Here is an 11,575-nt window from a genome sequence, read left to right on the forward strand (position 1 = left end):
AAGGACATTACTATTATTTGAAACATAAAGAAACTGGAGTAAAAAAAATGTAACACATGACAGGTTTAATTAAAGTTCTAAAAAAAACTCATAAATTGAAACTATTATATTTGCGCGATATATACCAATTGGGACATTTGATGGAGCCCGTTACGAGTTGAAAAACATTTTATCCCATTAATAAAATCTAAGCTTAGGAATAGCAATGGGTCAAATCGAGTTCGAATATTGTGATTATGCAACTATGGAAATAGAAGAGATAAACTATGAGAGAGAGTGTGTGTGAATGTGTTGTACGCCATGCAAAGATGAGTAAACAACCAATAGTGAGAGACAGAGAGAGATAGAACATACACAATTTGTCCCTCTCTCTCTCTCTCACACACACACACATACTCTATCTGTCTCTCTCTTTCATACACAAACAAATGTATACCTTTTTTGGTCAACAGTTACAATTGCAATACTAACACCTAGGGAGCTATACAAATCCTTTGGCACGTATTACATAAAATGCAGGAGAAGAACTTCAGTTTCAGACTTCGAAGTGATTACAACGTCGAAGTAATAAAATCTTTAATGATGGTCCTCTTCTCGTCATTGTAGTGAAGAAAAAATGCCAGCCCATCAACTCCACCCAAAACAGTACCATGCTGCAAAAGACAAACTAAGACTAAGTGAATCAAAATGGCAGGGAAAAAACAAACTAATAAAAAGATGTATGAATAGGAGAATTAAAAGAAAGCAAGAAAGTTCAGTCATAAAAGGTTTTCAAAGAAAAGAGCAAGTTAATTAGCATACCACAATATAAGGTCTCCAAGAATGAGAGGTCGTGGTTTTTGGAGGCAATAAAGGACGAGAGTTTGCCTATTTGCTGATTGCAAACATTTGCCCGAGTGGAAACTCTTACAAGGAATAAACCTACAGCAGTATAAAAAGAAACAATATCATTAGCTTTAATATGCCAAGAAGGAGGTTCAGGGCTGTGTCTTTGTGTGTGTGTGTGTGTGCATGAGAGAGAGAGATCCCAGGAAGGAAAAGAAGATTTGCAAGCTTAGATGAGGATTTATGTTTTACAACTTCATTCTGCCACAACATTTTGTCTCATTTGAAAAACTCTAACAAACATCCTCAAGATTAGACTATTTCACTTTTCTTGGACATACTGAGCCCCAACTATATAAACAAAAGTCAATTCACCTCAATTTGAATATGTGCATGAACATGCATCAACAAATTGACAAGCCATAAATGTCAGCAGCAAGATTGTACGGTGAAAAAATAGTCATGTACATTAAAAAAAATGCATAGGTTCCTCATTAAACCCAAAAGCCTCAAGTCCGAGTCTTAAAACATTCAAGCTTTATATATTGATGAAAGTTTGTGTGTACTAAATCACGAGAACAGAAATAATGGTGAATCAGAGGCACATCTCTACCCAGAGAGTTGCATTTTCTTTTCAATATCCTGCAGAAGTCTCCTAGAGTAGTTCAACATGCTTTGAAATGTTCTGATTGAACCATAAGAAACTCGCTCATCCAGGTCATGCAAAACTTTAGTAAAATTACTGGCAAAATGAAATTTCTGATGTTATCTCAGAAAAACCAAGTTGGTCTCTGCCTCCACAAAGAACCTTCATCAGTAACTTAAACAGGAAATGGCAGTTTCTAACCATCCATCTGACATCCTTCAGCACGATAGTTTTTATAGCTGACAACCTGACCAGTAATAGAATACTCCATTTCTTATTCAAGTCCACTAACACTAAATTCATCATCAGTTTATTTCTACATATCTTGATGAGAATCCACCTCCGCTGTGATATATCACCAGAGAGATAATGATTGAAAAAAAATCACTGCCAAAATGCCTAACATGATAAGTACTGGATATCCTCCTTAAACACATTCATTATCATTGAAATGAAATATGCTTTCATATCTCTCAATCGTATCGCACAGATAATAAAACTTTGATATCTATAATCTATACAGAGAAAATAAGAGTAATGAATATTTTTACATAATCGATTGCAGATCTCTTATGTCGATTCGATCAACTAATATGGTAAACGTTTAAGGATTGGCAGAACAATGAAGTCATGCAAAATAATCACATTGCCCAACAAGTAATGTAGAATACTGCCTTGGAATCTCATAGTCTTCTATTTTGTACGTTCTAAGCCTCCATTATTTCAGATTTACCATTTCGCATTTTCAACCGCTCAAGCTAAGAAAAATTGACTAAAAATCTATATGAGCCCATTTCCAACGAGACTTTGCAAACTCCTCCTTGGCCATAAAGCATTAAGGAAATCTCAGAAAAACTTCAAAATTAAACTCAACCCAGAAGAAAACTAAAGAGTTGAATTGCAGAGTAATCAAACAAACAAACATAATCACCTGAAATAAATTACTAAACAAAGCTCACGTGCTTAAACATGAAAATAAACTATACCCACAAAAAAAAATCTATCAAAATATGCCAAAAAACAACATAGATATGTGACGTGTTATATGTTTTTAGAGTATTAAGGATTCTGCAGAGAGATTTCTTAAGGAGGAGAAGATGACCCTTGACATTGATATTGGCACTGATACTTCCCCCCCTCTTTTTCCTCTCAATTTTCTACTTTCTTTTACAAATTTGGCACATAGGTAAGTGGGGTTTTCTTTATTTTTGCAGTAAATTTTACCTGACCGCAAATAGAATGCAAGAATACAGAAAATAGGCTCACAAAAATTTGTAATATTTTTCACCAAAAACAATGTTCAGGTTGACCATTTAAAGGTAAAAAAAGGAAGGAGAAAATCGCATCTAACAGTAGAAAACCACAACAGACATGTGAAGATGAATCCTCCCAAATTTTATCAGAGGCATATGAGGCAACGACAAAATGTAATTACAACCTCCCACCCAAAAATTCAGCAGATAGCCCAACCCAAGCTAGAAATTTCTATCTTCAATCCTGTCAGCGACCCATTTACCAAACCGGTAATTAGGAAAAAAAAAAAAAGAAACTCTAAAAAGTATTGATTAGGCCAACTTCAGGTAGTTTACTGCAGCTGAATAACGAAATAGATTAGATGAAATGCCCGAATTGGCCGAAAAGACAATCCAAGATGTTTATCTTTCTTTATTGACAAAAAGAAACAACATTAGGATTGACCTGCCACAAGAAGTTCAAAAAAAAATGAAGATTTACCATTTGACATATATTTCATCTAAGCAAGTTAAAAAATCAACAACAGACTAATCGGACAAAAAAAAAAGAAAAAGCTTCATCGATTCCTCTTTCAAAGTCCTAATTGCTGCAACCACAACAACCACAAATTCATTCAGAACTGCTAAAGCCCAAAGCAAAATTAATAAATAAATCATAAACCCTTCAATCAAACCATCAAACTCTTAAACCCATCTCCAGAATGTCATCAGTATTCCCTCCAACCTCCAACATAGCTTGTGAAATAAAAACAGGACAAACATTTTATTTCCTCCACAAAATTGTGGCAACAAAAGGACATCAACAAAAGGAGTCTTATGCTAACAACAAAACAGCACTTAACTGAAACAAGAAGATGAATTGAAAAAAAAACACAGCAAAACCCTAGAATGTACTTACAACCCCCCGCCAAAAGTAAATTAAGCTGGGACGAAAAGGAAATAAGAACTATGAAATGGAACCAAAATGAGCATTAACTGAAACTAAAGGGAGATTTTGTGGAAAAGTTACCTGGATTATGTTGATAACAGTTTCCTGTAGATTTTTTTTAAAGATGAAGAACAACAACATCCAAAAAATCACTCGATCTGAAAAGGGCAAGAAAAATACGGAACAACAACAACATAAAAAAATAATTTGATCAGAAAAGTAAATGGGATAAAATAAAAGATTTTCTAACCCAAAATCTATGCAAAGGTCAACCAAAAATCTCAAACTTTGAGCTAGAAATGATGCCCACAACACACTCCGGAAGATTTCAATACCGGCTTCTTCAATTGCCATCGCCAAACGAAGCTGCAAATTGACAAAAATAAGGAATCTGTAAATTGACAAAAAATAAGGAAGTTGCAAATTGACAAAAAAAAAAATAAAGAAGCTAAGAGAGGAGGCTCACCACTGCTGAAGATTTTGGTCGTATAATTTTGGTGAGAAAAGTGACGGAGAGGAGAAGCGGCGGAGAAGCATTTGTTGTTCTCTTTATCTAACCCTAAAGTAAATAGATAAGATGGAAGTAGAGGATATGTCTGGGTAAGCGAAAGAGCAACATTGCCCAAAAAAAGGAGAGAGAAAAGACACAGCCATGGTGAATCACGCCAATTACCATGAGAAAGCTCTGCTGTCAGCTCTGAACAATGCAGCTGTGAGAGCCGGAAATGGAAAGGAACTGGTACGGCAATTAATTCCAAAGCAGAAAACCCATGGGCAACCCAATTACCCCATGCATTCAAACGGAGCATCTGGAAGCACAAACTTACACAGCTCACGTGCGCGGCACATGACGACGACGAAACCCATTGGTGCGTTGTATGTTATGTTGATAAGCCCTATCTGTGTACATTTTAAGCTTCAACAAAATGAATTAAATAAAAGTGAGATAAAATAAGCCCAAAACTAAATTAATATTTTATATACTGATAGTGTATATACTTTCATCATTGGATGCAGGACATATAATCCAAATTTGAATTTGAAACTCAAATTTTGCATATATATCGTGCATCCAACCTTGATAATATATACACTGTCAATGTATATAAGATTTTTTCAAACTCAAATTCCATACTTTTAAGCAAGTTACAAGCGCACATTACCCGTAATAACCCACTAATATTACCCACATACACACTAATATAATAACCACACTTTACGCACAATAACGTAATACTAGTCACTAAAATGCAATAGATAACCCAACCCAACCCAACCCCAACCAAGCCATCAAATACACAGATCTAACAAAGTAATTGATTAAAACTAGTTTTATAACCTATGCTATGCACGAAAATTATAAATTTAAAAAATAATTAAAATTTAAAATAAAGATATAATAGTTAATAAGAGAATTCTCTAAAATTCTTACAATGAAATGCAATTCAAACTAAGAGTGCATGGAATTTTTGTACAACTATATAAATATTAATTCTTATCTAAATTTGTAATTAAGTTTAAAGATGTAGGCATATTTTTCTCTAGCATTTAATTTTCAACATATCTTTCAACAATTGTAGCTATGACTCTTTTCAGAATATTCAAGAATATCAAGAATATTTAAAATATTAAATTAGACAATTTTTTAATTCATTGGAAAATAAAAAGTCAAGAATCACATGAATATTTGAAATATTAAATTAGATTATTTTATTATTCACAATATGAGAATCTACATATTTCAATATCGGAAGATTTGAACCCAAGAACTCTAAACACTAAGGTGGCATTTGGTTCGCACATCGGAATCAGATTCGGATTCGAAATCAGATATTCTGGGTTTGGAATGAGGTCATTCATTCCAATACATTTGTTTGATTTAAGTATCTGGAATGTGTATCATTATTATAGTTGATATTTGGTTCGTCAACTCTTTCGGAATGGAATATAATAAAGGGATAATTGCAGAAACCTCCCTTGAGGTTTCTGACATTTGCACTGACCTCCCCTATGGTTTGAAAAATTACACTGACCTCCCCTGAGATTACTAATCCTTTGCAAATTCAGTCCAAACGATTAAAATATTGTTTTAGAGAGTGAAAGTATAATTTTTTTTACTAAATTTGTCTATTGTACTACATGTCCAATGAGTGACAAAATACTACAAATCAATTAACAATTAATAAACTTTAAGGAGTATAATTTATAGGCAAATATGCATTACCTATTTAAAGTACCGGTTTTTTATGGGTATTTTACTTTCAAACATTTAATTTAATACAAATATTTACGCTCAAATACATATTTGTATTTACTTTCAAATATTTAATTTTTGTTAAATACAAAAACTACCAATCTCTCTTCCGTAAAAATATTAATATAACACCTTTCAATTTTAGTTACAAACATTTATGTATTTAACATAAATTAAATGATTCAAAATAAAATACCCATAAAGAGCCAATACTTTACTCATGTAATGGATGAAAACTATAAAGAATTAATACTTTATGGGTCATTTTTAAAAAAATATATTTAATTTATATTAAACAAATAACCTACCGATTTTCTTTTTGCAAGAATATTGCTGTAACACTTTTTGAATTTTACTAACAAATATTGATATATTTATCATAAATTAAATGTTTGAAAGTAAAATATACGCTCAAATATAGATTTGTATTTACTTTTAAATATTTAATTTTTGTTAAATACAAAACCTACCAATCTCTCTTCCGTAAAAATATTAATATAACACTTTTTTAATTTTAGTTACAAACATTTATGTCTTTAACATAAATTAAATTATTCAAAATAAAATGCACATAAAAAGCGAATACTTTACTCGTGTAATGGATGAAATCCATAAAAAATTAATACTTTATGGGCCATTTATTTTTTTAAAAAAATATTTTATTTCTATTAAATAAATAACCTATTGATTTCCTTTTTGCAAGAATATTACTATAACAAGTTTTGAATTTTACTTATAAATATTAATATATTTATCATAAATTAAATATTTGAAAGTAAAATACTCGTAAAGAACTGGTACTTTAAATAAGTAATGCGTGTTTGCCCATAAATTATACTCCTTAAAATTTATTAATTGTTAATTGATTTATAGTACTTTGTCATTCATTGGATATGTAGAACAAAGGGCAAATCTAGTTTGCTACTGCTAGTTTGAATATGGTTTGTGAAACTACTGCTAGTTTGCTACTGATCACTTTTGAGAATTGAATATGGTTTGTCTTTGTCTAATTTGAATACAGCTCTTGTCTTTGTCTAATTTGAATACAGCTCTTGTCTTTGTCTTTGTTTTTGGTTGGACGTACGGCAGATCTTATGAATTTGCATTCTTTAAATAGGGGCGGGTACCTTATGACCCGCCCCTATTTTTCGGGTATCCAAGGATCGGGTACCCGAGGACAAGCGGAGCAAATTAAGGTCAAAAAAATAGTGACCCGACATATTAGGGTTGGGTCAGCCATTTGCCGTTCGGGGCGGATACCCAACCCGTGCCCACCCTTATCTACACTTGCTGAAAAGTTTCATTTTCTGTTTGGTGTACGAAACAAATCCTTGTAGGCAGTTTACAGGTCTCTGGGTTCATCTTGGAACTTTGGCTATACATGCAGCAAATCTATCCTGTTCATGCTGGGATGATAAAATGGATGACCACAGGGCAAAGGAAATTACGCTCAGGGCTTCTGATCTGCTGCAGAAGATTAAGCCCACCACTACTGAAGCTGTGCAGATGTATATAGAAGTCATGAAATCTGTCACTTATTGCTTTGAATATGCTACTACCAAAAAATATCTCCGATTTCTCCTTCCTCTAAAAGTTCGAGTTGAACACCACGTCAACCTCCACGACGGGTTAAAATTCCTGGTAACTTTTGTGCTGAGTACACCTGAGAAATGTGCAAAGGATGTAGAACAGATCTCGTCAGTGATTAATCATGGAAACTGCATCTCTCAAATTCTCATGAAGGATTTGAAAATGAAGTTCCACTTTACCCGTTGCTTCAAAAGATTGAACTTCTCAAGCTGGAGGTTGTTTTGATGAAGCTAACAAGCAGCACCAAAGCCAAAGATTGTGATGGGGATACATTTGGTACCCTCCAAAAGGGGATGAGATTCTTGCAAATATTTTTCAAACATCCACCTTAAATCACAGAAAAGGTGACGAGGATCCTGACTTGTATTGAAACTGTCGCAGAGGAGATAGGAACTCTTACCGTCTTATTTCATACAGAGTAGATCGAAGAGGATATAGTTCAGGATGCAATCAGACTGCTTGTCAATATCAGTTTTTTGAAAGCTAAAGCATTTGTTATGGAACTCACTATGAACAGCAATGCCAGTTCGATGGAACTTGCCAGAGACCAAATTGAAAACCTTCATTAGGGTTTGGAATTCCTTAGAAACTTCCTCTCAATTCCACAACAGCAGGAACCTTCATCAAGGCCGTTCGGAAGTAGGCCAAGCAACAAAGTCCAGAGCTGGAAGATATTTGAGCAAACGTCACGGATATCAAGCGGATTACGCGATTGATTCAATTTTACTCAAGAATGGTGTTGTGTGGTATCATATGTTGTCCCTTTCCGATTTACTACACAATTTTAAACTCATCAAGGCAGAAGTTGAAGAGATCAAGGAAAAGGTGGAGGCAGAAGAGATCAAGGAAGAGAAGGCAGAGGTAGAGGAGATCAAGGACGAGGTAGAGTTAGGAGTGATTGCTACTCCAAAGATTGAAGAAGTTCTGCCTGTTCTCAATGATCAAGGAAAAGATATATTTGATAGACTCAGAAGTGAAGACTACTTTGGCCAGAACAGTCTATAACAATATTAAGAATCAATTTAACGTTAGTGCTCGATGTTTTGTTTCTAAACTATCCAGGAAAAGGGTGACGTTGTTTGCAATTTTAGGTGATATCATCGAGATTATGGATGAAATCCGTAAGAAGGATGATGAAGATTTGATGCTATCATTGCACCAAAATTTAAGTAGTTGCAAGTTCATTATTGTCCTGGATGATGTATGGGACAACCAAAGTGTGGAATGACTTAGAAGGAGCATTTCGAAACCACGGGGAAGGAAATAGAATCTTGCTCACCAGTCGCGACTTCAATGTGGCTTTGGAAGTTAAAGGTGATAGTGTTCCTATTCATCTTCCTCCGCTTTCTTTTGATGAGAGTTGGATGTTTTTTGAGAAGTTATTCGCTGAAAAATGCTCTGATGAGGAGTTGTTGCAAACTAGTAGGCTAATTGCAGAAAGTTGTAAAGGTCTACCTCTAGCACTTGTTGCAATAGCTAGTCTCCTAAAAAAAATCGAGATGAGAGTAGAGACTCTGATGGAAATTGCAAAAGATTTGAACTGGCATGTTCTTGAAGATAAAGAAAGCATGTGCAAATGCATCCTCGAGCGGGTCTACAATCATATATTAATTGATTTGAAACCATGTTTTCTTTACTTCGGGGCATTTGAACAGGGTAAAGAAGTTCCCGTTCAGAAATTGATTCTGTTGTGGATTGCAGAGGGGTTTATTATAAGAAAAGTTGATAAGAAGAGCTTATTGGAAGACGCTGTTAAGACTTGTTTGATGGATCTTATCGCTAAAAGCTTAGTAATGGCTGACAGGAAAGGATCAATGGGAAGAGTCAAAGCTTGCAGTGCATGATGGTTTCCACAAGTTTTGCCTGTTAAAAGTTGAAGAAGAAAACTTTTTGGAGTTCACATTCTGGTATGAGAAACAGTTTTCCTCTTCTCATTCTATTTCCTATGAGCAACATCGACTGAGTATATGTTCTTCAAGAGAGCATATTGCTAATTTAAAGCCTTATGTTCCACATGTCCGCACTCGATTTTTTTCTGCAACAAGTGACAAAAATCCAAGATATGAATATGATATGACATTTATCTGTTGCAACTTTATAAACTTTTTAGAGTTTGGGATATTGAAAGCATTAATGTCGGCAATTCTTTTCCAAAGGGCATCGAATTTATGGATCAATTGAGGTATTTAGCAGTATGTGGTTTTATAAATTCTATTCCATCATCAATAGCCAACCACTGGAGGCTTGAAACTCTTCTGGTAAAGGGACTAGGAGGAAAAGTGGCATTGCCAGATGCTATTTGGAGCATGGCAATGTTGCAACATCTTCATGTGAACGATATAGCCATTTTCAGCTTGCCAGAAAAAAGATTTCAAATACTCTTGGTTAGATAATTTGGTCACCCTTTCCTCCCTGGACTTGAGTTGCAGATACATTTGCTCTCTGTATCTCTGTCTATCTGTCTATTTGTCTATCTCTCATATTCTCTCTCTTTATCTCTCTCTGTCCTTCATTTTTCTTGATCTTTAGGAATTGTTTGACTTGCATTTTGTTTTGTTTTGGAAAAACGGTATATATATATACATAAGTATCATAAGTATCATGAGACAAACGGTATATATATATATATATATATATATATATATATATATTTTGTTGAAATTACTGCATTTGCTCCAAATCAGGTTGGGAGCTGCTATTCACTTGCATTTTATTTTGGACCATGCACTTTCTGTTAATACTTCCTTTCAAATTCACAAGTCAAATTATTGTATAAGTATGTGATGAATTCACCATACCCTTTCTTTTTTTATTTCTGTCTTTAACCATGCAACCCTTGGATTGCTCATTTAAATGTTTGCTGCTTCTCATTTTGTTTCTTCTGCTATTCAAAATTTTACATAATAATTCTGCAGTGGTCCACGGGCAATTTCGATTGTAAATTTGGCATCAGAAATATTCTGCAGTGTTACATAAGAATCCTTTATGTTGTCATTATATGCATATGAAATCTAATTTACTTTAGTCAACTGGTTACTGTGAAGTGGATATATAGGCCATATTCTTCCGCCACAAAAGCGCACACACACACACACACACACACTCTCCCTCTCTCTCCCTCCCTCTCAAACAGGATATCAAGCTCTATGAACTTTGTATTGATGAGAAAACTGAAAACCTTATTGCTTGGAGGAGCTATATGGCCACAAGGAAATCCATTACGGCATTAATAGCAATTTAAGTTAATGATTGAAGTTTAAATATGTCGAGCAAATGAGCATACCAGGGGTGGGGTGGATTTCTTTGAAGAGCAATTTTTTGGAGATGGCCTGTGGAGATCCTCCCAGGAATAGAGTTTTTTTTTTCTAGTTTATGGAAAAGGTTTCATGGGCAATAGAATGTCTATATCTTTTCTATTTTGAATAAAGAAGCGCATACACTTATTTGTTATTTAATCAAGCAAAAGATATCTACATGGCTGTTTCATATAACTAAACTCCAGCAAATTTTCCTAACTCGTATGGAAATAGAGAATTCTTAGACTCAAACTAAGGTACTGCTGATCGACTATGAAGTGAACAGTTGTCTGGAGTGTGATGTTATTACACAGTATGTTTCAGTGTAAGAGTCCTCTTTGACTTTGGGAATGTTTTTTCTACTTTTTGTTCATCTTTGGCTTGTACTTGGAGGATTTTTTTTTTTTTTTTTTAAGATTAACCTAGTTTCATGTCATTCTACAAAGTGTTGTAGATCACTAACATGTCCGGTAACCCAACTGCAGTGGCTGAATGCATGGAGGCTTTGTTGCCTACCCTAAAGCAGGCATTGAAGCAGATAAAGGGGGATAAGAGAGAGAAGCATCCTCGCCACGTTCCCCCTGCAGAAGCTGCTCCATCAGAGATATAAGTCAGCTTCAAACAATGTTCAGCATTCTGGTTGTTCTTGTAAAAAAAGCCCTTTGCGCGCCTAACTGGGCAAATGACCAGTTGTAACATTCATGCAGGAAGTCGTAACAAAAGGGGGTAAATGAACCTGTTGTTCACTGTCATTCTAATCATTATTATTATCATTACTATATA

At 34.4% G+C, this 11,575-nt stretch overlaps 1 long non-coding RNA gene across 3 annotated transcripts; it reads right to left on the minus strand.

Annotated features, from left to right (window-relative positions):
- Positions 1 to 309: 309 nt before the first annotated feature.
- Positions 310 to 4,512, minus strand: LOC113715764 (uncharacterized). 3 transcript variants are annotated; one of them, XR_011823276.1, is made up of 5 exons: positions 4,326 to 4,512; positions 4,119 to 4,211; positions 3,734 to 4,018; positions 802 to 921; positions 310 to 653 (listed from the first exon to the last, which is right to left on the minus strand). It is a non-coding gene; the product is annotated as an uncharacterized lncRNA (long non-coding RNA). The 3 variants fall into 3 exon arrangements; XR_011823275.1 differs by having other exon boundaries at positions 3,734 to 3,810; positions 3,903 to 4,018; positions 4,119 to 4,507; XR_011823274.1 differs by having other exon boundaries at positions 4,119 to 4,511.
- Positions 4,513 to 11,575: the final 7,063 nt, after the last annotated feature.

This window comes from Coffea arabica, chromosome 11c (assembly GCF_036785885.1).
Source record: "Coffea arabica cultivar ET-39 chromosome 11c, Coffea Arabica ET-39 HiFi, whole genome shotgun sequence".
Lineage (NCBI taxonomy): Eukaryota > Viridiplantae > Streptophyta > Magnoliopsida > Gentianales > Rubiaceae > Coffea > Coffea arabica.